The following is a 13,253-nucleotide window of genomic DNA, read 5'->3' on the forward strand; positions in this document are numbered from 1 at the left end:
ACACTCACAGAGCCCACACAGGGTGCCTGGCAGCGTCCATTATTTCAAAATGAGAAGCAAACAAAAACAGGGAAACAAGAACAGGAGTCTGTCCCCTCCACAGGGGCAGTAGCTCAGGACGGGGCAGAGGGACGGGCTCTGTTTTCCAGGGGGCCTGAGAAGAGTCAGGGTTATGCTGGTTTTCTCAGCCTTGGTTTTCTCAGACAGAGATGGGAGTAGTGGGTGGCTGTTTAGAATCCCTGGGGTCTTCTGAGCAAGGCAATGTGAGGTTCTACCTGGTCCTGGGGGCCCTGAACCCCAAACAGGAAGGTGGGTGCCAGCTCCGTCAGCCAGGGCTCCCCAAGCTTTGCCCCAGCCTGCCTTCTGCTCCTGCTGCTAGGCCTCACACAGGAGCAAGCAGACTCCTTTCAGACCAGGCGGGCGAGGGAGCCACAGGTGGCGAGGGAGGTGGGGGAAACAACTGCATTTGCTGATTAAAAGGAAAAAAAAATCGGCAAAGAGGAAGCCAGGGAGAGCGCAACTCCAATTACTGGTGAAACATTCAGAAAAACAGTCGTTTACTGGAGTGCAACTTCTCCACACCCCCCAGCTGAGCCTCTTTGCAGCACTGGTTATATTTAGAACGTATCTGAACAACCAGTTATTCTGTCCCCTGGAGCTAAAGAATAGGGGCTCCTACCAGGGCTTGGGAATGGGGGCGGGGGAGACATGGGTGTGGAGAAGCTGGCCACGATCCCCTAACACCACCTCAAGCCCCAGGACACAGAAACCCCCGGGATACAGCCGGCGCCCGGCGCAGGGAGGGACGGCCCAGCAGTGGGGCCCGGGTCAGCCTCCGAGTGGCTCTGGCTCTGGGGGCAGATGCGTCCAAACAAGGCCGAGGCCTGCAGGCCCCGGACATCCTCTCCCAGCAAGGCCTGGCGGCAGGCAGTGGCAAGGCTGCAGCTTGCATGTCTAGGGACAGTCAGACCAAGGGTCGATCGTGTATGTTTGTGTCTCAAGCACCACGCACAAAGCTGTATGTTAAACGAGGAAAAAGAGAGATAGTACAGGTCAGATACAGAGCAGACAGCTGACACAGGAACCACCTTCTACATGTCACCATCGGCCTGGACACACACATACGTAAACAACTGAAAAGCAAGAGCCAGGGAATAAATAGGGTGGCTGAACCCTGCCACCCTTGTCCATCCCTGCATCCTCATGCCCCACCTCCAAAGAGTCTGCAGAAAAGCAACTCTGCCGCAAGCACCCCCAAGTCACCGACGACATTCTGGATGAACCTGTCCATAGAAGCACGCCTGCATGGGTCAAGAACACTGCCTGCCGGCCAGTGAGCCAAGAGTAACCGAGCATTTGCAACACGCCTGCTCCCACTGGGCACCGGGATTTAGTTTGTGGGATGGACAGCACTGGGATGCAAAGGCAAGAAGGGCCACCTGTACCTGTTTTTGTGGGGCTCATAGGTGGGTAGGTAGTGCCAAAAGCATGATCCTTGACCTCAGCCAAATTGGATGGGCTCAGGTTCTCAGGCCACTTCTCACAAGAAACACCCATAAGCCCTTGCAACTGCATGTATTATGTAATAGAGCCCCACCAGCGGTAGCTGAGGACCCCCTAGACCACCTGCCCACCTGGTGCCTCAGTTCATCAATAAAGGTATTCCTAAAACTGGGCTCTGGGAGGTATCACTAAACCAGAAAAGCAAGATGCAGAAAATGCACACACGATGACCTCATTTTTATAAGACAATGACAAAACAACTCCGAATACATACACCTGTTTTTAAATGACAGCATGACACAGAGAAATGCACAAAACCACGCATGTCAGGTTGTGAACAGGGTGCCAAGGAAAAAGAGGGGTATTGCAAAAAAGGAAATAAATGAACAACTTAAAACAACTCGGCCCATATGACATGAACTTTTGGATCACAAAGTAGTGTACAAATTGTCTCATAAAGTGGGCGTCGATGTCCCACTAGTTTGCCCCAAGTCTCAGAGATGGATCACCTTCGGTACTGACACCTCCACGCTCGGCAACGGCTTCTGTCGGGGCAGCTTTGATCCCTCTGTCCTCCAGCAAATGTCAAGCAGTTACTGCTGGGTACACAGCGCTGTGGCGAGAGCCCTCTCTTAAGGAGTCCTTTGCCAGTTGCATTTCTAGTTACGTACTGGTGAAGTGGGCACTTAAGCCACGGATGCCCTGGGCTAGGTGCTGTGTGCATAATGCCTCAGGTACTCTTCTGTCTGTCTCAAATGGAACGGTGTCTCAACCCTCACCTCCACCTGGTGAGGACAGTTTCGTTGTTTTCCCATTTTTCAGATAAGGAAACCAAGGTGGAAGGGATAACAATCTCCCCACAGTCACAAGCTAGTGCGGGGAGGGCCAGGATTCGAACCCAGGCAGTCAGCTCAGGGCCTCTTCCAGCTTGACCCCTGGGACTGCTCTCGTTTGTGAAGCTTAACCGGCTCTGCAGGGCTCTCCACGTGCGTGGGGCTAATCTCTCCTCAGAGAGCCAGCACCAGCAGACTCTGGCCTCTCGGATCACACACCATTGAACATGGCCAGGTTTCCTGGAGAAGCTTGCCCCGGAGGTCATGAGATCCTGAACCCATTCACGGACGCCACTCACTAGGCCTGGGGTTGGCCATTTAAATTTTTCTGCTTTGGTTTCTTCATAAGTAAAATCTTCCTTCCACTCCTCCTCCCTCTTCCTCTTCCCACATGGAACTCCAGCTCCCAAGGGCCCACATCACACCTGGGCCCCCCGCCCCCCAAGACCCTGTTCCCTCTAGGAAAACCTACCCTTGCTGTGGGATCAACCAACTCTTCCACACTGACCTCTAACAACACCTGCAGCTCAGCACTCCTCTGAAGAACAGGGTGAGGTGCAGACAACACAAACCACAGGAAAGGATCTCGAATGGTGACATTTGTGACCCCAGGAAGCTGGTACAGAAGGTCTTGGTGTTGGCGAGGTGGACTCCCGGTGCCCCAAACAAACCTGGGAATTTTTTGTTCATTTCTTTAGACCTTCCCTCAAAAGCCACCTCCTCAGTGAGGCTGTCCCCAAGAGTCCTCTTTAAGCGGCACCTCCTCCCTGGAACTCACTGCCCTCCTGCCTGGGTCTTTCCCACAGCACTTAGCAACATCTGACACACTGTAGATTTTACTTATTTATGATCTCTCTCCGTGCCCAGAATGTGCCTGGCACATGGCAGACATTCATATCTACCACGATAGATACTGTCTTCCCTCAGGCATTCATTGAGCAAACTGACGGCGAGCCTGTTACACGGCAAGCGTTATTACAAGAGCTTCCAGTCTGAAATAGAGATACAGTGACATAAAACACAAATGAAGTCAAATTTCACTGTGTGTGTCCAGGGGTGGAACCAAGTCAGCCAGTGCAATCAGACAACAACCAGGGGCAGTGGGAGTCAGTCCAAGTCCCTGTCCTGTCCTGTCCTGCCCTGCCCTGCCTCGGTCAAAGCTGTGCTCACTGGTCTCTCCTGCGAACAACCCACCTGCTCCCCTCCTGGCCTGCACCTACCCCACTCCCCATCCCAATCAGAAAGGATGCATAATTTTAAAGAGCCCACCAGCCAGTGTCCTGCAGGGAGACAGATCAAGGAAAGCAGACATCGCCCTGTCCCGCAGGAGCTTAGAGCCAAGGCCCCTCAACCCTCCAATCGCAACCACCAGGTCTGCCCACAGCCAAGCGAGCAATTTAGCTGGTATCTGCCAACTGCACGGCCACGCCTCGAATCTGTTCCTCTCCTCTCAGCACCTTAGGATGATAGAGATGCCAGCAAGTGGCAGAGGAGGCGGTGAGGAGAGAGACCAACGCATTAACTATTCAAATTTATTCTTGTTTAACCTCAGAAATAATAAGAAGAAATTCAATATTTCTGGAAAGACTGTCTACGTAGGAGACCTTAATATTTCTTTGGCAGATCTAGGAAATACAGTATTTTCTTATTTACTTAATCTTATCTTATATAATTATTTAAGTTCAGGAATTCTTGAAATCTAACAAAAAATAACTCAGAACTGAAGTCAGCAAAGGACTCTGTTAATGGCAATGGGAGTCCCCGCCTCCACCACTGTCCTCATCTGTACCTGCTTAGACTCCATCACTCCCCACTGCTCTGTGCCCTCATATTCAGTGTCAGAGGCTTTTTACTGAAAACACACAAAGCTGATACAGCCAAAAGGCTTAGGATCTCTGCCGCCAAAAATTTCCCACCCCTCTTTGCTACTGGTCCACTCCTCCTCTGGGAATGACAGGAGTAACATGTAAAAAAATTAAACTACCACAGCTAGAGATAATGTCAAGTAAGCTGTCTGGTGTTCATTGGGGCTCCAACCAGGCACCAAGCACATCTACTACTTCAGGCGTCGGTGCGTGGACCCTGCCATCCTTTCTCCTGTGCGTCTCTTTGACAGTCACATCTGTAGTGGCCTAAATAAGGGACCACAAACATGGCCATATTACAATATCCCCAGAACCTTGGAATATTACCTTATATGGCAAAAGGGACTTTGCAGATATGGTTAAGGACCTTGAAATGGGCCAACTGTCCTGGATTATCTGTGTTGGCCTAAATGCAGTGACAAGTGTCCTTATAAGAGAGAAGCAGGGGGAGATATGACATGAAAGCAATGTGACCAGGAGGCAGAGATGGGAAGGGATGCGGCTACAAGCCAAGGAATGCCAGTAGCCACCAAAAGCTGGAAGAGGCAAGGGACAGAGCCTCTGAGCAAGCTCAGCCCTGCTGACCCCTTCACCTACGTGCTCATCCTAACACTGTGCCTTTCTCTACGTTCCTGGAATCCTCTCCCCCTTCCCTCAAGGCCCATCTCCAGCTCCTCTAGCTCCTCCGTGTGTCACCCATAGCCTCAGCCCTGCCTAGGATGCACCAGAATAGAGACGACCACAATGGCTTTGTCGGCTTTGTCCCCCAAGGGACAGGGCCATCATAAGACCAAGGATTTATACGCCAGCGCTGGCCTCACAGGCTCTCTGGACAGCAGCCTCCTTCCCTCGCTGGATTTGTATATTTCTCAAGGCTGTCCCCAAGCCCTGATTTCCACTTAGCCCCAATCCTGCTTCCATCCAGACAGCTGTCAGGCCGCAATACCCACAGCACCTGCACACTCACCCCTCCCTGATGAGTATCCTGGTGAGTACGGAGGCCACCTAGGATCTCTGGCTGCATTGCCCCCACTTATCACATGCTCCTGGACCCAGATCAGAATCAAGGTCATCCCACCCCTTCGGGCTCTGTGATACGGAAGGCTGATCACTCCCCTTCAGCTCCCCGCAGCCCAGATCACCCGTTCCAGGTTTTTCCCCTCACCACAGCCTGCTGTTTGGGTCCCAGAGCCCCTCAGAGCTAAGTCGCCGTCATCATACCTGAGCCACAATGGGCATCTGGTGCTGCTGCCTGGCCAGCACCCTCTCTTCTTTAGAGGCCCGGCTCCTCCCGCCTCAGTCATGTGATTCTGACGGTAAGGGCCATCACAGGACTTCCCTGACCTTCCACCACCGGGCTGGACATGTCATGGAGGCCCAGCCAAAGTAGCTCTTTCTCATTATCTGATTGGTCAGTGGGTGAATGTGCGACCCAAACTGCGCCAATCAGAGTCCTTCCCTAAGATTTTATTTAAGGATACTGAAAGAAAGCAGCTCTCTCTTCTGTTACACTAAGATTAGGAGGTCTGGAAATAGCATCTTCTTCTTCACTCAAACAAAGCGTATTTGTAATATGGAGGGGTAAAGTCAATACTCAAAAAGAAACCAAAGAGAAAACATGACTGGGGTGAGCAATCGAGAGAAAAATGGGGGACAGCATTGTCTGAACTCTCGGTCTAGCTGAACCTGCTGCTAGATCTGCCCGCAGTCTTCCCAGTTACATGAACAAAAACCTGCCTTTTACACTTTAAGCCAGACTGAGTTGAATTTCTGTCTCTTTCAACTGAAAAAAGTCCTGAAACTTCACTGCCATGTCCACATTGATCTCCCCCAATCCAGCTCTTTCCATGTATATTTTCTGGGTCACACTTAATGCAACATTTCAACTTATTCTGGGTTAACTGGGATAACCCTTGCTTCCTCCTCCACTGGCTGGAAATGCCTCCATGCCAGGGTGAGTTACTCTGACCCACATATTTTCTCAGCCTTGGGTGAGGTGAGGTCCACGAGTCTTCAGGTTCGTCCGTGGGGTTAGACCAGAGACAGGGAGCCGGAGGACACACCTGAGTCCTCCCACCCCTGGGCATGAGAGGAGGGCAGATGGGAGAGGACAGAGAAAAGGAGAGGAAGAAAAGAGGAGGCGGTCCAGGCCCACAGCGAGCAGGACTCCCCAGTCTTGGGGAGCAGCTGCCAGGGACCCAGTTCGCGCTCGGGGAGACAGACGGCCCCTGGCACCGGAACCGTGCTTCTGTCCTCCCCTGGGCCCCAGGGGAGTGTTTCCAGGCTGACTAACGACAGATCAAGAAGCGAATATCACTTACATGAGTTTCCCAAAATTAAAATGGAGAACGGGGCCTCAGGGAAGGCTGCCTGGGTAATTAAGGCGTTAATTCAGACTCTGGTTTGCCTGAGAGCCAAGGGCTCCTGAGAGTGCCACTAAATTTCTCCCAATAAACACCAGTGGCTCGAGGAGGTCTCCAGGCCAGGGCTCTGGGTCATAAAAGACCCCTTCCCATTCGGTCCCCTCCTGTCACCCTCAGGGAAGTACTCATAGACAGTAATGTCAGGGGCTTGGGGGGTTTCATTCAACCTGTCTCTCTTACAAGTTATGGCTGGGTAAGTTCTGGAACGACAACTACGCACCAAGACACTGAGGCACAGAAAAGGGAAGTGGCTTGCTTGGGGTCACACAGCTGTTGGCAAGTGCAAAGTGAAGACTGAATTCAAAGGTCCTGATGTCAGCCTAATGCCTTTTCTGATTTTGTTCCATCACACATTCCTTGGAGCCTCATCTGCAACCCTCTGATGCACACACAGGCGCGCGCACACACACACACACATGAATCCCTTTCACACAGGCCTCTTCCCTAGCTGTCATTCGGTACCTCTGTGTTTTGGCTCGAGACACTCCCCTACCCGGAGGCCCCCACACCTCGCTGCCTCTCCATTGTCACCTGTCTTCAGAGCCTTAGCTCAAGGCCTCTTCTCTACCATACAGACCACTTTTTCAGTTTTTTAAAATTTTTTTCAATTACTGTTTACCTTCCATATTATCTTGTATTAGTTTCCGTGTACACGAGAGTGGCTAGACAATCATATACTTTACAAAGCGGCGCCCCTGAAACTTCCAGTACCCACCGGGCACCATGCAGAGTTATTACACTATTATTGATCATCTTCCCGAGGCTCTTCCCTCCACTGGCTGGAAATGCCTCTATGTCGTCCCTGTGACTATTTTGTAACTGCCAGTCTGTGCTTCTTAATCCCTTCACCTTTTCACCAAGTCCTCCAACCCCTCTCCCCTCTGGCAACCACCAGTCTGTTCTCTGTATCTATAAGTCTGTTTCAATTTTGTTTGTTCGTTTATGTTGTTCTTTAGATTCCACATATAAGTGAAATCATATTTGTGTTTCTCTGACTGACTTATTTCACTGAGCATAATACCCGCTGGGTCCATCCACTCTCACAAATGGTACGATTTCATTCTTTTTTATAGCTCCGTAATATCCCATTGTACAGATGCACCACCGCTTTTTTAATCCCTGTGCTTCATTCCCTCCTTTGAATAGCTCCAGCACTTGGAGTTTTCATATAACATGTTAGGCCTGAACTTGACCCTGTCTCCGACGTGCAGGGCTGTCCCATTTCCCCAAGACGACTGCCAGTGCACGCGCACTCCTCTCAGTAGCCCCAGCCGCGCGGACCCAGCCAGCCCAGCCCACAGTGAGGGCTCCTTGGAAGTCACGGAGTCAAGTCAAGCCCAGACCAGGTTTTGCTGACTTCCGTGGCCTTAGACCAGCCCCACAGTGGCCCTGTGCTTCCCTCCCCACCCAAACAAGAGGCATAAGCTCCGCCAGGGGCCAACTTTATTCCACATTGCAATGTCTCACGGCACATTCTCTGTCCCGTCACAACAGCCAGCCCAGGCCTGCCAGCTCCCGGCTCTCCACACGCGTCTTCAATATCACCCCAAGGATGCTGCTCTCTAAGGAACTGTGACAGCACATCAGCAACCACCCTGTGTCCCCACCCACCTTCCATGTCCTCTCTAGACTCACGCTGATATGAGGAACGGAGCGGCTGGAGGGGAGAGCCCTGGATGAGAGCTCCGGGCTGGGCCCGGGCCCTGCCCGGCCCCGGGACCTGGGCCCCTGCCCTTGTCCGCTCCCTGCAGCCTCCTGCCTGTTAAATGAGGATGTTAGAGTTCACTGCTGCTCCCTGAAGGCTCACTGCCCTGCTCTTTGTAAGTCTTCAGGAGACATCAGTGTTGCCACACACGGGTCACAATCAGAGCAGCTAAAAGAAGAAAGTGGCCTTAAAAGTGTGGGACATGTGAGAGGGAGATGAGACTCAGCCTCACCTAGGGCAGGCAGTCCTCAGGCTTGGAAACATTAAGTTATATATGACCTCCCTGCTCTTTCTTGCTGCTGCTCTGATAGCACCTTTGCCTCCTCCCACCTGTAGGCAGAAAGACACCTGCCCTCCCAGAAGGCTGTGGGGGATGGCGCCATCCTCAGAGTCCTCTCTCCAGCAGGTCTGTCTGCCTCGAGCCTCCGCTTCTGAGCCACAGACAGGGTCCTTGGGAAAAGGGCAGGGAGTGTGCCATGGGGCTGAGAGGGTCCCAGAGGGCATTTTGCTGGTGCAAGGGAAAGAGCCTTGATGCGCTTCCTCTTCCCTCTGCCTAGAATGCAGATCTGGGCACAGCCGGCTCCTCCTGATCATTCAAGTTCTGAGTCCAATCCCATCTCCTCAGACAAACGCCTTGACCACTCCTTTTGGAAGAGACCCCCAAATCTCCTTCACCTTCCCTTTTGTTTTCGTCCGTAGCTTGCCGTGGGAAGCCATCTTATTAGCCTGTCTGGTTACTTGCAGATCATTTATCTCCTCTCACCTCTCTAAGCTCAGGGACGGGGTCTTGATCACCGCTGTACTCTGAGCACCGGGTACTGTGTGTGACAGAGTGAACTTTCAATAAAAACTTGTTGAATGAATGAATGAATGACCCAGGAAAGACGGCAGTGTGCCCAGTCTAATGGCAGTTGTATGAACGGGACAGCATAGAGCATAGAGAATAGTTTTGAAGAAGGGAGGAAAGAAGGGAGGAAGGGAAGGAGGAAGGAGGAAGGAGGGAGGGCGGAGGGAAGGAGCAGGGGATTCACACTGACTGAAACACTGCGCTCTGTGCCCTGGGCCCAGGGCCGCTGCCTGGCCCCGCAGGCCTGGCCCCCAGTGCACTGGAGCACTGTGTGCCCCCAGGCCTGACTGAGCCTGGAGCCCAGGCAGGCTCCCTGTGCGGATGGGAACCGTGAACCTCCAAAGGGCACAGGCCAATGCTGCTGAAGTCAGACAGTGAGGGAGGCTGCCTCTAATCCTCATCTGGATGAGGGCACAGGGGAGAGGAAGATGGTGGTGCTTTATCATTCGCTCAGGGAGGTCGAGGCAGCAGTGTGGGCCAACTTGGGTTGTCCACCTGCCAGTGCCACCGCTGGGCATGACAAACTTCCCAACTGTTGCCACAGTAAACATCGCCCAGGCAGCAGGAGCCGATGCCAGATCGCCGTATCTGACAGCCGGGCTGTGGGCGTGCTCCGCACAGGCCCGGGCTGGCAAGTCCTGGGCTTCAGGGAAGGGAGCCAGGAGGAGCGCAACCCTGGGAGGAGAGACAGGAAGCTCCTCTGGAGGTAGGACAGGAGCGGGGGCCACTGTGAGGACAGAGGGGTGCTTGCACAAGCCTGGAATGGAACATGTGAGGCCCACGTTCTGTCCCAGTCCATGACTATCTGTACCTATGTGATCTCCGGTGGATGATCATGATTATTATCTTGCTGTCATTTTCTTTCCAATTACAGTTTACATTCAATATTGGTTTGAGGTGTATAGCATAGTGCTTAGACAATCATGTAGTTTACAAAGTGGTCCCCAATAGCTCCAGTACCCGCCTGGCACTACACAGTTATTACATCCCCATGACTACCTTGTAACTGTCAGTTTGTCCTTCTTAATCCCTTCACCTTTTCATCCCGAGCCCCAATCCCCTTTTCCCTCTGGCAACCTTCGGTCTGTTCTCTATGTCTGTCTGTCTGTTTCTATTTTTTGTTTCTATATTTTGTTCTTTAGATTCCACCTATAAGCGAAATCATATAGCATTTCTTTTCTCTGTCTGACTTATTCCACTTAGCATAACGCCCTCTAGGTCTATCCATGCTGTTGCAAATGGTAAGATTTCATTCCTTTTTATGGCTGATTACTATTCCATTGCATAGATGTGCCACAGCTTTTTTAGCCACTCGCTTATTGATGGGCACTTGGGCTGCTTCCATATCTTGGCTATTGTAAATAATGCTTCCATGAATATGAAGGTGCATATATTCTTTCAAGATAGTGGTTTGGGTTTCTTCAAATACGTACCCAGTAGTGGAATCACTGGGGCTATAAGGCAGTTCCATTTTTAATTTTTTAAGGAACCTCAACACTGTCTTCCACAGTGGTTGTACCAACCTGCATCCTCAGGGTGGGCTTCTTAACCTGCCCAAGTGCCCATTACTTCCTCCTTAAAATGAACATAATACCCTCTTTGTTAACATCTGAAGGTTATTATAATGATCCAAGCAAGGAAATAACATCTAAGGAAAAAGCACTATGGAAGTGCTTTTTAGACAAATGTAAGATGATTTAAAAAGGGCCTGAAACAAACCTATTTTTCAGAAAGTAAAAAGAGATAATGAATCGTGGGCCAAGTTTGGAACCAGTGGCAATGCTTAGGAGGATACTTTTTCTGCAGGGATACGCAGCACCCAGGCCAGGAAGGTGGGAAACACGTCGTGACTAAGTTCCTAAGAGCTCGATGAGATCTCTAGTAGTTAAGACCGTTACAACGACAAATGAAAACACAATTAAAGCCCTAGGAATTAACTCAATAAGGAGTATGCGAGATGTATGAAAAAACGTTTCATTGAAAATATTAAGGACAAAGAAGAACTCGAACAAACGGAAGGTCATACTACATTCATGGATAAAGAAATTTAACATCATAGAGATGTAAATTCTCCCTAAAATTGATTTATAAACTGGATATATTCTCAACAAAATCAATGATAAATCTGAAAGAGACATCTGTAAGTTTAAAGTTCACATGAAACAGGAACTAAGCAAGAATGTCCAGAAAAATCCTGGGGTGGGGGGGAAGTAATGCAAGACAGCCAGCCCTACCACATATTAAAGCGTATTATAAAACTGCCTTAGTTAAACGTGCATTCTGGCATATGAATGGACAAATGGGTCAAAAGAACGGAATTTTAAAACACGCACACACACAAAAAGGACCCAAATATGTATAAGAAATACTGCATTTCAGATCACTGAGGAAGAGATAACTGTTCAAGAAATGGTGTTGGGACAACAGAATTGGCAAATGGGAAAAAATTAAGTAGGATCCTTCCCTTAAGTCTTAGCCAGAATACATTATCAATGAATCAAAGATCTAAATTTAACAAATGGAACCACGAAAGTTCTGGAATTGCTTTAAATGTGTAATTTTTATGGTTGTGAAGGCCCTGGTTAGAGTAATATAAAATCAAAACACAGTGATAAAAAGACTGATACATTCAACTACATGAAAATATAAAAATTATCATAAAAACAAACAACTTCAAAAGGCAAGCTACAAATTGGGGAACTATTTCCGGCATCTATACTGTAGACAAAGAAGTAATTTTCTTAATATGTAAAAAACTACAAATTAATTTTTTTAAAAAGTACAAGGATTTGACTCTGCAGAAGAAATATAAGTGGCTCTTATTATTTGAGAAGATGTTCAATCTCACAGTAACAGTGATACACATTGAAACCAGAAGGTACTGTTTTTAAACTCTTAGAGAGTCAAGGTCCAAAAAAGTTTGGTAACACCCTATGTTGTATACAAGGATGCGAGGAAACGGCCACAATGCTGGAAAATAGATAAACTGGCACAAGTTTCCTGGGTGCTAATTTGGGCCTATACTGTGAAGTTTTAAACTCATTCTTTGGTTCCACAATTCTGCTTTTATGAAATTTCTTTCACATATATATATGCATGTGTGCAAATGACATCTTTATATGTTTATTCACTGAAACATTAATAGTAAAATATTTCACCTCTTCAGGGAATTTTAGTACCTGTTCTTGCATCTTGATTTCTTCATTCTTTTTTTTTTTTGACATAGAGCATGATTTTCAAAAGTACTTTAATAATTGTAAATTTATGAAATAAGACTAATAGCATAATAAATTCAGTAGCCTATATGTGGAGTTAATTTATGGAAGCAAATATCTTCAAGAACTCACAGGCAGTAAAACCTCAACAAGCTCTAAATATTAATGCACCAAGCTCTTCAAAAAACAATTTCAGACCAACTCTTAGACCAGACAATGACAGAAGATCTAATGCTTACAACAACATTTCTTTACTTGATATAGCATTACGTATTTCACAAAGTATTTCTTAGGTATTATCTCATTTGATAAACACACCTCTGCTAAGGAGGAAAGGGTAGAACCTGATATTCATTTTAGAATGGGAAACCAATAATTAGAAAAACTCTGTCACTTGCTGAATTTTAACTGTTAACAAGCAATGAACGCAGTGTCAACCCCTAAGGGGAGGGGGGGAACTGCGAAATGTTGCAAAAAAATAAAAATAAATAAATCACAAGTTCATCAAAAGGGGTTTAGCTAAATAAATTATGAAATGTATACGGCCTTTAAATAGACAAAGGTAGATTTCAGTGTGTGCTGACTTGGAAGGATTTCCAAGACCAATTCTGAAGTGGAAAAATACCTAAGGACAAAACAGTAAGTTATGTGTGTTACTATTTGGTTTTGAAAAATCTGGCCCTGACTGTTGTGGCTCAGTTGGCTGGGCATCATCCCTCACGGCGAGGGATTGCCAGTTCAATTCCCAGTCAGGACACAAGCTTGAGTTGCGGGTTCCATCCCTGGTCGAGGCACATATGAGAGGCAACAGATCGATGTTTCTCTCCCTCCCTTTCCCTCTCTCTAAAAATAAATAAATAAA

This window comes from Pteronotus mesoamericanus, unplaced genomic scaffold, assembly GCF_021234165.1.
Source record: "Pteronotus mesoamericanus isolate MK-2021 breed Mesoamerican mustached bat unplaced genomic scaffold, CSHL_Meso_final scaffold_1186, whole genome shotgun sequence".
NCBI lineage: Eukaryota > Metazoa > Chordata > Mammalia > Chiroptera > Mormoopidae > Pteronotus > Pteronotus mesoamericanus.